The sequence below is a fragment of the Rhinoderma darwinii genome, unplaced genomic scaffold, assembly GCF_050947455.1.
Source record: "Rhinoderma darwinii isolate aRhiDar2 unplaced genomic scaffold, aRhiDar2.hap1 Scaffold_125, whole genome shotgun sequence".
Lineage (NCBI taxonomy): Eukaryota > Metazoa > Chordata > Amphibia > Anura > Rhinodermatidae > Rhinoderma > Rhinoderma darwinii.
In genome coordinates, this window is record NW_027461957.1 from 729,115 (window position 1) to 741,186 (window position 12,072).

At 47.2% G+C, this 12,072-nt stretch overlaps 1 long non-coding RNA gene across 2 annotated transcripts; it reads left to right on the forward strand.

Annotated features, from left to right (window-relative positions):
- Positions 1-2,025: 2,025 nt before the first annotated feature.
- LOC142699070 (uncharacterized) lies at positions 2,026-11,860 on the forward strand. 2 transcript variants are annotated; one of them, XR_012865966.1, is made up of 4 exons: positions 2,026-2,386; positions 6,335-6,797; positions 8,879-8,973; positions 11,354-11,860. It is a non-coding gene; the product is annotated as an uncharacterized LOC142699070 (long non-coding RNA). The 2 variants fall into 2 exon arrangements; XR_012865965.1 differs by lacking the exon at positions 2,026-2,386 and having other exon boundaries at positions 5,423-6,797.
- Positions 11,861-12,072: the final 212 nt, after the last annotated feature.

Genomic DNA, 12,072 nt, shown 5'->3' on the forward strand with positions numbered 1-12,072 from the left:
ATATAATGAGTGCAGGTAGGTAGGTATGTCAGTAATACACTGCAGAATTAAGGCGGGATTCACACGATAGGGTTTCCCGGCCGGGTGCCGGCCGTTCATAAATCGGCCGGCACCCGGCTGCATTAGGAATAATAGACCCCTAATGGGGCTATTCACACGACCGATTTTTTGACGGGCCAGGAAAACCGGCCGTCAAAAAATGGGACATGCCCTATATTCGGCCGGGTACCCGGCCGCCCGGCTCCCATAGAAGTCTAAGGGGCCGGGTAATACACGGCCATCACCGGAATGTGTCCCGAGTGATGGCCGGGTCAACCGTCACTCGCGCACTCTCTCCTCCTCACAGTGCAGAGTGCATGTGAGGAGGAGGAGTTGATGCCATTCGGACGAATGGCTACGCTGGTGATACTGTGTGGCAGGGTCGGGGTGTACAGCAGGTGGAAGGGAGCGCTGCGCTGGCTCCCTTCCCCTGCTTGTTACGGTTCCCGACCGCTGGCTGTGTTTTTACGGCCAGCGGTCAGGGTCCTTAAAACCCGAGCCATAGACTTTTTACGGCTCGGGTTTTAACTTGCTGCCCGCGCGATCGGGCAGCTGAATGTCGGGTCTCCGGCTGTCCGTGACTGCCGGGGACCCTGAGGAGAGGATAGAAGCAGCTTTCACTGCTTCTGTCTTCTACGATGTCTTTTTACACAACGCTCAATGAACGCTGTGTATAGAAATAGAGACAGCAGCGGTGCTGTCTCTATTCCTCCCGGTGATCATGTGACTGGTCACATGATCGCCGGGTGCCGTTAGTGACAGACTGCTGCTGGGTCTTACTAGACCTAGCACAATCCTATTAGTGACAATCGTCACTGTGAGAGGGCTGATTTACCCTGTAACTGGGGCTGCTGTGCAGCTCCAGTTACAGGGAAAAACATGGTGTAAAAGAAAGAAAAAAAATATTAAAAGTTCCAAAAAGGTCTTTTTTGACCTTTGAGGGACAGAACATAATAATAAAAAAATAAGTAAAGTGCAAAAAATTAATCCGATTAAAAAACGGTCAGGGAAAAAACCAGATGCAAATCGGGTCCAAATCGGCCGGTAAAAACAGCAACACGGCACGGAACTGAATCGGAACGGATGCAAACCGGCCGGGAAAATCGGCCGTTTTTGGCACTCGGACCCTGTCGTGTGAATGAGGCCTAAGGCGGGATTCACACGACCGGGTCGCGCCCGAGCCCGAGTGCCGGCCGGTAAAATCGGCCATTCTGCCCGGCCGGTTTGCATAAAGTTTTGCATCCGGGCCGGGCAGATCTGGACAGTGGCATCAGCGGCAACTCCTGAAGGGGAATCCCCATGTGTTCGGGGATTCCGCTTCAGGAGTTTCCCCTGATGTCACTGCCCAGATATGGACAGAGACATCAAGCGCTCTGTCCAGGAGCGGAATCCCCGAAAACACGGGGATTCCGCTCCTTCAAGGAGCTAAAGTGCGGCTAGCACATAGCAGAGCATAGATACCTCCCTGCTCTGCGATAGTGGCGTCGCTGCAGTAGTAGCAGCCGCAGCAGCTGCTAGCGGCGCCATCGAAAGTGTCGCCGGGCCAGGGTGCTTTTAAAACAAGCAGGGGAAGGGAGCCAGCGCAGCGCTCCCTTCCACCTGCTGTACACCCCGGCCCTGCAACACAGTGTACAGCGATGCCATTCGTCAGAATGGCATCAACTCCTCCTCCTCACATGCACTCTGCGCTGTGAGGAGGAGGAGATAGAGCGCAAGCGCCGGAAAACCCGGCCATCACTCGGGACACATCCCGGTGATGGCCGGGTATTACCCGGCCCCATAGACTTCTATGGGAGCCGGGCGGCCGGGTACCCGGCCGAAGATAGAGCATGTCCTATTTTTTGACGGCCGGTTTCCCCGGCCGTCAAAAAATCGGTCGTGTGAATAGCCCCATTAGGGGTCTATTATTCCTAATGCAGCCGGGTGCCGGCCGATTTATGAACGGCCGGCACCCGGCCGGGAAACCCTGTCGTGGGAATGAGGCCTAACGCAGCATGTGATTACGATTTTTATAAATATTATTCACTTGTATTAAATTGATTTCTACTACATGTAAACATAAAGGTTTTCTATATTTTCTTTGCTATCTTTTCTCTACCCCACATGGCCACTCTATGGTGATGCAGGTGGTGGCGCTATTTCACTGTTTACCTCCGGCAGCAGAAGGGCGAGGTGCAGCCCTGCCACACAACAACTATCCTGGTTCCGCAGTAGAATGTTCAGTTTTTTTGGTGTAAACTTTTTGCATAGATTTTCATTGTAGGATCTGTACAAAGTGGAGCTGCCAGGAGATCGGAGACTTGATGAGATGGATGCATGCAGCTCCCGTCAGGAACATACTGGTTAGGTGAGTCGTCCCACCTCATAATATCCATGAAATATGGAAATAAATAGGTTTTGGACAAATATCAAACTATCACTGCCAGGCAAAAAACTTTAAAACAGAATTTGTAATAAATATTAACTGTAAAAAAAATAATCAAATACCAATTTAATTTTACTACAAAACACATAGCACCTCGATCAGTGGTACAAGCATCTTTGGGGTACTCCAGCGGGTAGAGTTCATAGAACAGGGTATAATACTAGTAATACCAGTTCAGTATCAGGGCATAATAAATGAGTAGTCCCACCTCCCCTTTCTCATCCATATTAGGCTCTGTTCACATCTGCGTTGGGGTCCCGTTCTGACGTTCCGTCGGAGGTTTCCGTTTGAACGGGACCCTGAGCAGACACAGACGAAAACCAGGGGTTTCCGTTTCCATCACCATTGATTTCAATGGTGACGGAGCCGGTGCCCGTGGTTTCCGTTTGTCTCTTTTGTGCTCCGGACCCTTCGTTTTGCCGGAAGCAATAGCTTAGTCGACTACTGAAATCAATGGTGATGGAAACGGAAACCCCTGGTTTCCGTCGGTGTCAGTTTGTGTCTGCTCAGGGTCCTGTTCTGACGGAAACCTCTGACGGGAACGTCAGAACGGGACCCCAATGCAGATGTGAACAGAGCCTTAGGGCATGACCAGACGTGGCGGAATTGCTCTGCAATTCCGCAGCGGAAATCCGCAGCGTACACGTTTCTCCATTGCTTTCCACAGCTTTTTAGTTGGGTTCGTTTACACGTTGCGGACAATTCTGCGGAGCATAGGCTGTGGTGCGGAATTTGGTGTCCGCAGCATACACTGGCTGTTGCGGACGTGTAGCGGACTTGTTGCGGACTCATTGCAGAATTTCTCCATTGACTTCAATGGAGAGTGAAAATTCCGCAATGAAGTCCGCAGATGTTATGTGTGCTGCGGAGCGTACTGGTTTTACTAACATGATAGTTCTTCATTCTGGCTAAACCTATGTATCTCTAGATCTACAGCCAGACTGAGGAAGTCAATGGGGCTCCCGTAATTACGGGTGATTACGTGTGTGCACCCGTAATTACATGACCTGCCTAGGTAGAGTCGTGTGTTAACCTTAAACCATACTATCCCCCACCCCCATTTAGTAACGACACATGACACCGAGGTTGGATGTGAAATGGCCACAGCAGCCGTTTATTAATTTCACAGTTTTATAAAAACAATTTAAATCCGAAACATTCGGATAACTAGTTAGGAATCCACCAGAGAATTCCTCCTAATAATTCACATGACCCAACATGGGTCAGAATCATAAATAACAATTAAACGTTAACATTAACCCGAGCAGAGGAAGTCCTTGAAGCCCCTTCAGATGTTCCTTTCAAGAACACACCGAATTAGCCATCTGCAAACCACTAATTACCTCCAGCCGTAAACCAGCTCGGAAGCACCGTTCACCTCTGCAGATGGCTCCAACCACTAGAAGTCCACTTCAAGGGGATAACACCCGATGAAGCCCTCAAGTGATATACCGACCACTAGAAGTCCACTTCAAAGGGATAACACCCGATGAAGCCTTCAAGTGACATACCTTCTACCAGAAGACCACTTCAAAGGGATAACACCCGATGAAGTCTTCAACCATGTACCTTTTTTGGGGGACGCATACCCCCGATGCGACCCCCCCACCATTTTGTACTGACTGGCCTCAAGGACTCCCCCCGCCAGCTGCCATGACAACAGAACCTACTCCGGAAAAAAGAAAAACATGTTAAATAAGCACACAAAATAAAACACAACGCTCATAGACAGACGTACATAAGACCTAAGGAGTAACAAAACAAGGGTGGGAGGGTGGGAGCTTTGCTTACTGTGTGTTACTCCTCCCGCTGCTTCCGGCTCAATGCCGAGAAACAGCGGGAAGCGCAGTAACGGCCCCCCCCCGCCCCCCTTAACTCCTCCCCGTCCCTCCTTCAGCTCCTTCAACTTTCCCTCACCTCGTAACATTAACCCTTTCCCTACCAGGACGGTCATGTCGGCTTCCCTTAAGCCTGCAGCTGCGTCCAGCCTCTTCTGGAGCGTTAATAGGCGATGTCAGTAAATAGTCACTGTCCAGGGTGCTGAAAGAGTTAAACGATTGGCAGTAACTGTTTCAGCACCCTGGACAGTGACATCCGATCACAATATACATCAGCCTGTAAAAAAAATAGAAGTTCATACTTACCCATAACTCCCTGCTTCTTCCTCCAGTCCGGCCTCCCGGGATTACGTTTCAGTCCAAGTGACGGCTGTAGCCAATCACAGGCCAATCACAGGCTGCAGCGGTCACATGAACTGCCGCGTCATACAGGGAGGTCGGGCTGGATGTCGAAAGAGGGACGCGTCACCAAGACAACGGCCGGGTAAGTATGAATTTCTTTTTCTTTTACTAGGAAAAGGGCTGTCCCTTCTCTCTATCCTGCACTGATAGAGAGAAGGGAAGCCCTTTCCCCCTCAATACGCAACGGCCAGTCTGCATCAATTTAATGCCCATTTTAGGCAAAGCCGCGATAGAATCTGCAACGCAGATTATGTGCGGCATTGATGCGGACAGTGTATGCAGAACTCCGCCTCGTCTGGTCATGCCCTTAGACTGTCACACAGAAACCTCTGCATGTTCTTTATATCCACAATTTCTAGTTATAATCCCTCCTCATCGGGCTGCAGCGGCCAAACCGCAGGAGAAGTGGGGGGTGTGAACATAATCTTAGGCAGCCTTGGCTGGAATTACAGCTGTGATTGGATAGAGTAGGTCACATGTGGACACGAAGTCCCTGTTTACACACCAAGTTTTTTGCAGGTGGAAAAATCTGCCTCAAAATTCCTTCTGCCGCTTTTTGACGCATTTTTCGACCACGGCCATTGAGCACCGCATGCAAAAATGCTGCGAAAACCATTTTCTCTGCCTCCCATTGATGGCAATGGGAGGTCAGAGACGGAAACACTTGAAGAAAGGGCTTGACGCTGCTTTTTCCTGTGAGTGTTTTTTCCTCGTGGGAAAAACGCCTCTGCATCCCATTGAAATCAATAAGATTAGTTTTCGGACGTTTTTTGGTGCGGTTTTCGATGCGTTTTCCACTTAAAAAAACGCTCCAAAAAAACTCTGTGTGAACTAGGCCTAATATTTCTCCATATATTACATGTGGATTTTGCAGCATATTTGGCTGTGCATCCTTTGCATTACAATCTACTGCAGATTGTTACTGCTGCAAGTTTATGCAGTTTTCTAGAACCCTATTCACATTCATACTTTATGTGTCAATTTGACCATGGAAATCTGCAATAAATATGTAACATGTGAACATAGACTTAGGGGCTACACGTGATGTTTCAGGCTACATTTACACACTGCAACCAGGTTACATCACACTTGTCTTCTCTCCCAGATTGTCCTGGAGACTTCCAAACTAGGGAAGATCTTACATGATGTAGCTGCATAAAGGAAGGCACTCTGCTGGGACTATTTGTGAGGGGGAACTCTGCTTGTAGTGGTTATTGGGGGCAGTCTGCTGGCACTAATTATTGGAGGCACTTTGCTGGCAATATGGTTTATTGAGGGGTCTCTGCTGGTAGTGTTGTTTATGAGGGGGCAGTATACTGGCACTGTTTAAGGGACAATACTCTGCTGGCACTGTATGGGGGCACTCTGCTTAGTCTAATGATGGGGTCGCTCGCTGATAACTGAGGCTTCTTAGCTGTCCTTATCGGTGGGGTTTACATAGGAAAGACATTCTCAAACCACATCTCAAATCTCCCTGTAGTTGATTCTAAAAACAGACAAGTACGGCTCAGAAAAACGGCTGCAAACAAATAACCATTGATGTGAATGGAAATGAACAAAATCTTTTTTGCTTTCTGCGATTATTATTTACATGTTTTATAAGACATGTTACATCTCGTGTTATACACAGCAGGAGGCAACAGCACACGTCTTATCACACAGGAAGAGGAAATACATCAGAAAGGGAAACGGGAAGAGGAAGAGCAGCCATGTCATACAGGAAATACAGGGAAGTGACATCATCACAGGAGGTAACGTATATCCTGTGTGCGGGGACCCCAGAAATATGATGAGACTGACGTATCAGGGCTGATACATAGTAATGTTATGTTAATGTTATGTTATTATATATCATTACGTGTGTGTTTAGGCTGTGCTTATATATGTTAGTAGGTCGGACCAGAAGGATCGCGTGTTCTGTATACAAGCTCCAGATAAGAAGAACATGGATCAGCACAACAACACCAGCGCTCCTGGGACTGCGCTCCAACCACACAGCATTTCATCCGGAGGATCGACTGTTCCGTAGTCCAAAACGTCGCTTCTCGGGTTCTATTCCTGCAATGGAGGAAAAAGTCAATTACATATTTTCAGTAATTATTGTTACAATATCTCCATTAAGGAAATCTCATGTATGGAATATTTTTTTGTATCACCTTAACTTCTGGTTACACCTGAAATGCCCTATAAGGGTATTTAGATATCATAGAGGGGGGTATCACGCTGGAGACCCTCTCTATGACCCAAATGGAAGCTCTGCGCCACCTCTGTCCAGAGGCTGTGTGTGGTATTGCAGCTTTTCTGTATTGAAATGTATAGGGCTAAGCTGTCCACACACCGCACATCACCTGTGGACAGGTGTGGCACTGTTTTTGGAAGACAGCAGCTCTATTTTTCAGATTATGTACAACCCCTTTAATGAAATAATCTCTTTAGAGGGTTTTCTCCATCTCAGACGTTTATGTGATATCCACCTATGTGCATGCACGCAGCTCTCTCCGTTCTGTACTATGGGAGTTAAGGGGGGATTCACACGAGCGTGTATTCGGTCCGTGCGGGCCGCGTGGTTTTCACGCGGCACGCATGGACCAATACAAGTCTATGGGGCAGTACAGACAGTCCGTGCTTTTTGCGCAGCGTTTGTCTGCTGCGCAAAAAGCGCGACAGGTTCAATAACTCTGCGTATTTCGCGCATCACGCACCCATTGAAGTCAATGGGTGCGTGAAAATCACGCGCACCACACGGAAGCACTTCCGTGGGACGAGCGTGATTCGCGCAACAGCAGTGAAAAGGATGAATGAAAACCGAAAAGCACCACGTGCTTTTCTGTTTCCGAACATCCAAACGGAGTGTCTTTGCGATGAGCGAAGCCGGACAAGCGTACCGAACTTCACCGGGTTCGGCCAAACTCGTTTTGGCCGATCCCGGCAAAAAAATTATCGGTACGCGACGTCAGAAGATAGTCACTGTCCATGGTGCTGAAAGAGTTAAACTGTTTCAGCACCATGGACAGTGACTTGCGATCCCAAAATACATTAACCTGTAAAAAAAAAAACGAAGTTCTAACTTACCGATTACTCCTGTCTCCTTCCTGCAGTCCGACCTCCCGGGATGACACTTCAGTTCAAGTGACAGCTCCAGCCAATCACAGGCTGCAGCGGTCACTTGGACTGCTGCGTCATCCAGGGAGGTGGGGCCCGATGTCAAGAGAGGCGCGTCACCAAGGACGCGTCACCAAGGACGCGTCACCAAGGCAACGGCCGGGAAGTTCTCGGTAAGTAGAACTTTTACAGGTTTTTCGCTGTTGTGTTCGGCATTCACTGTCGAGGGTGCTGAAAGATTTAGCTCTTTCAGCACCTTGGACAGTGACGGGCGTTGACAAGCCTCATCTCTATGATGCCGGCTGCGCGAAAATCACGCAGCCGCGCATCAGACACGCATGACACACGCAGCTGTCAAATGGTTTTTGCGCTCGCAAAACGCTGCGTTGTTTGCGCGCGCAAAAACGCAACGTTCGTGTGAATCTCCCCTTTACACAAATAGTTCAACAGCGCTCAGCTGTTTCCGAAACTTCCATAGAACAGAATAGAGAGAGGGACGTGCGAGGCCTTTCCCAAGTCATTCTCCACCTGGAATCAGCAGCCATTAGACGGGACAGGGATCTGGGAACAAAGCAGGAGAGGGTCAGGGAGAGACCTCCGTTTTCCACATAGGTGTGAGTCCCAGAGAAATAGTAAGATGGGAGTACCCCTTTAAATAAAACTTCTTAGTGATGATCCATTTTCTTAAGGTGTTTAATTAAACTATGGACAGTGGGGTCGAAGAACCGGCACCCAAAATATCTATACTGGAGTGACATGCCTGTTACTAACGCTGTATACAAGCTCCCCCCGTATAACAGACAGGGCCCTCACTGAGACTTTGTAGGGGCTCCTAGAGACAAATATATATTGATGTACAGACATTTCCCCCTCCGTTATTGTGCAGCAAGACCTCCCCACATATAACAGGCAGGACCCTCACTGACCCCCTGGACAGACACATAGGCCTGAATATATTGATATCTTTATATTTTCCATTATTCACCTGCAGGAAATGTTATTTTTAGAAATGGGGAGAAATACTTGGAATTGTGTTTTTTTAGTTTCTGATGTTATTTTTGTTACTTCTCAGGTATAAGGAGAAAAGTATCCGGCACATACAAGATGAGACGTGGATGAAGATGTGCGGAGGACTGTACCCCACCGGGAAAGAGCGGGCTGTCACTGGTATTACCATGGGGCAGATTTACTAAGGCCTCATGCACATGACCGTAGTGAGGTGCATTGACCGTGACTTACGGCTCGTACATCCGCGGAGTGTCACCCGCGGCCGCCCTCAAATCGCGGGCCGTGCATATGACCGCGTGCATTATTTTCTATGAGCCTGTACCGCAAAACACGACCGTAATAAGACATGTCCGTTGTTTTTGCGGTCCAGGTTCCTGGGCAATGCATGGACCGTGGAAACCAAGGTCGTGTGCATGGGCCCATTGAAATGAATGGGGTCGCAATTCACCTGCAGATTTGCGGGTGAATTGCGGCCGCAAAAATAAGTTAGTGTGCATGGGGCCTAAAACTATCTGAGTTTTACACAGTGTAAACTGATACAAGGAAGTCAGAAATTGCGCCAAATTTATCACAGTGGTGCACGATGTATGATAGATTTTGCTAGACATGTTAGACACTTTTCTCTTCCTTATACCACCTCTTGGTTGGCTTAGTTTAAGGCACGCCCCTTTATTCTAGGCCACGCCCCTTGTCAAGCACGCCGCAAAATGTGTCTAAAACAATTAATAAATATGGCGCACAACATGTACGCCATAATTCTGGCTCAATTTGAATAGTAAATCTGTCCTACTATAAATGTAATATAAATTTGGGGTTAGTATTCAGGGCATATTCCCTATTTAAAGAATTGATAAGAGTCGGGAATCCTTCAGCTTAGTCCATTCTCTCTACTATCAGTCAGTACAGGGAGTAGTAGTACATATAAAACATTACATTGTCACCATGTCAGGTTTATTCTGCCTGCACTGACAGCACAAAGTCTTCATGGTGACTGCAGGACTGGAAGTCAAGGACCACCTCTATGATGTCCGCGGGACCTAATAGGGATATGGCGCTTTTTCCATTTATTTGTTGTTGTACTGTAATGAGAATATTATTTACATGCAGTATTTATTGCTAGGGGTATTTTTTTTTCTGAAAATTCTATAAAGAGCAAGTGGTGTAGGATTGGATAAGACTGGTGACATCAAGAATCAAATGTGACCTCAAGAATTTGTCAATGAGCTGATAATCCCGGTGCCAATTCTGGCTGCAAGTAATATATAAAGGGGCACACCTACCTCAAGTACTGGCACAGTATAAGGTCATCAGGGTGACTGCAGGACTGGAATTAACGCTCTTTTATGAAAAGTGTGTTTTGCAATGTTCAGCACATGGCAGCTTTGTGTATATAGTAGTATATAGACCCTACTGCACTGATTCTTCATACTATACCCTAATAGAGCATAGTTGACAATATTTGGAATTTCTTTCTAGGGACACTTCGGTTTCAGATGGATTGAGACAGGACTTGACAGGGCCTACCTTTGACAGAACGTGGTTCATTGGGCATGGCTTGTCATAGGGCAGGGTTAGTGAGAATACACTTTGTGTACCAGATATTCCCTGTATTCTGTCCTCACTATAAAAACATTGCAGTAAGGACAGTATAGAGGGAGGGTATCGCCTGCAGAAGTGATCTAAGTAAGTATGGCACGTGACCACTGTGGCCAGTGATTGAGTAGTGCGATCATGTGCCGATACGGGACATCACTGGTCCAGCCTATGTAAACAGGCCGGCAGGGGATTGTGAACCGCCGGCACTGGAGCCGCAGAGAATAAGAAGGTGGGTATTTGCTAAATGGTGCAATTTTCAGTTTGAATTACAATTTTTATAAAGCCTGGAAAACCCCTTTAATACCAAACCCTAAAATGTATTCAGACCCCGGACAAATCCCCTTTATGTACTTCCCGCTCCTTCAGCAGCTCTGGGTCCCATTCGGCTCCGGACCCCACCTCTGCTGGCTGAGCCAGGAGCTGTTAGTGATATTGGCCTTTACATATTGGAGTAATCCAATAGATAACAGCCAATTTTTTAAATAAAATCCTGCGATGTAGTTTGGGTGGGCACTGCGCCTTTGATTGCATGACAAATTTTTCTTGGAGTTCCCCTTTAAAAATTGGTAAGCGGCGGGTAACACAAATACTTCACACGTGGACAGTAAAGTAAAACCCATTTCATTTTGACTGTATTTCTGGACCGGACTGGTCCGGGACTAAACTTGACTGGTCCCTTCGTCAGGATAAGATCAGATAAAGGGACAAGTCGTGCCAGAAACGCGTATTTAAATAAAATTCTACCATCGCTTGGCGCCCTATCTGTCCCCGTTTTGAAACCTTTGAAATCTTAGTTGAGCAGATTTACTTGTGAATTTTGTATCTTAGTTGAACATAGAACGCACTATCTACCTACCTGGCAGATAAAGGGTCTTGGTGTGGGTCACGGGGAATATCTTCAAGAGAGCAACTCTTCACTAGGACATTTTATTTATTGTTTCAGAACTGAAGGGAATGTACCGTACAACATCAGCATGAGGAAGCCCTGGTGTCGAGAACGTCAGCCATGGAAAGGGATGTGCCAGATCAAGGCCTGAAAGCTAAAGAGGCAGCAGATATGAACCACTAATGTCCATCTAAAAATGCCGGAACGTCATCCGTCCACACCTCCTCCTTCCCATCCCCCACTGTCCAGAAGGGGTTTTTAAGATCCATCCAATTAAAAGACAACTGTCCAGAAGTCTTTGAAAATGAAGCCTTGTCCATGATTCGCAGGGCTGCGGTGAAGTACAATGGTTTTGGGTGTTTAATGGCAAGTCTCTTCAGATGCCCGGCAATGGACTTCCTCCCCTCGTCCTGTTTGGTAGGGTCTCTGCACTCCCTTTCCTGTAGAACAGCTGCCCCTACAGATTCCCAAGGCCATCCATATTTTTTTCTTGTCTGGCTGATAGCAACACATGTCAATAAAAACATACCTCAATGTATTTATTGTATTTCTAATAAAAATGGATAGACAAATACATAAAAATAATTTGTTTTAATTCCAAAGAACTTTCATAAAATCTATATTATACCTGTGTAATCAATTGTGGACATGGTCACTGATTCATTGAAGTCCAGCAAAGAAATCCCCCAGCCTGAGACATACTGTACTCCGTGTCAGAAGAACAAGAAGCTACAAAAAGAGAGACAACTGCATCCAGTCGATGTTCTTATCAACAA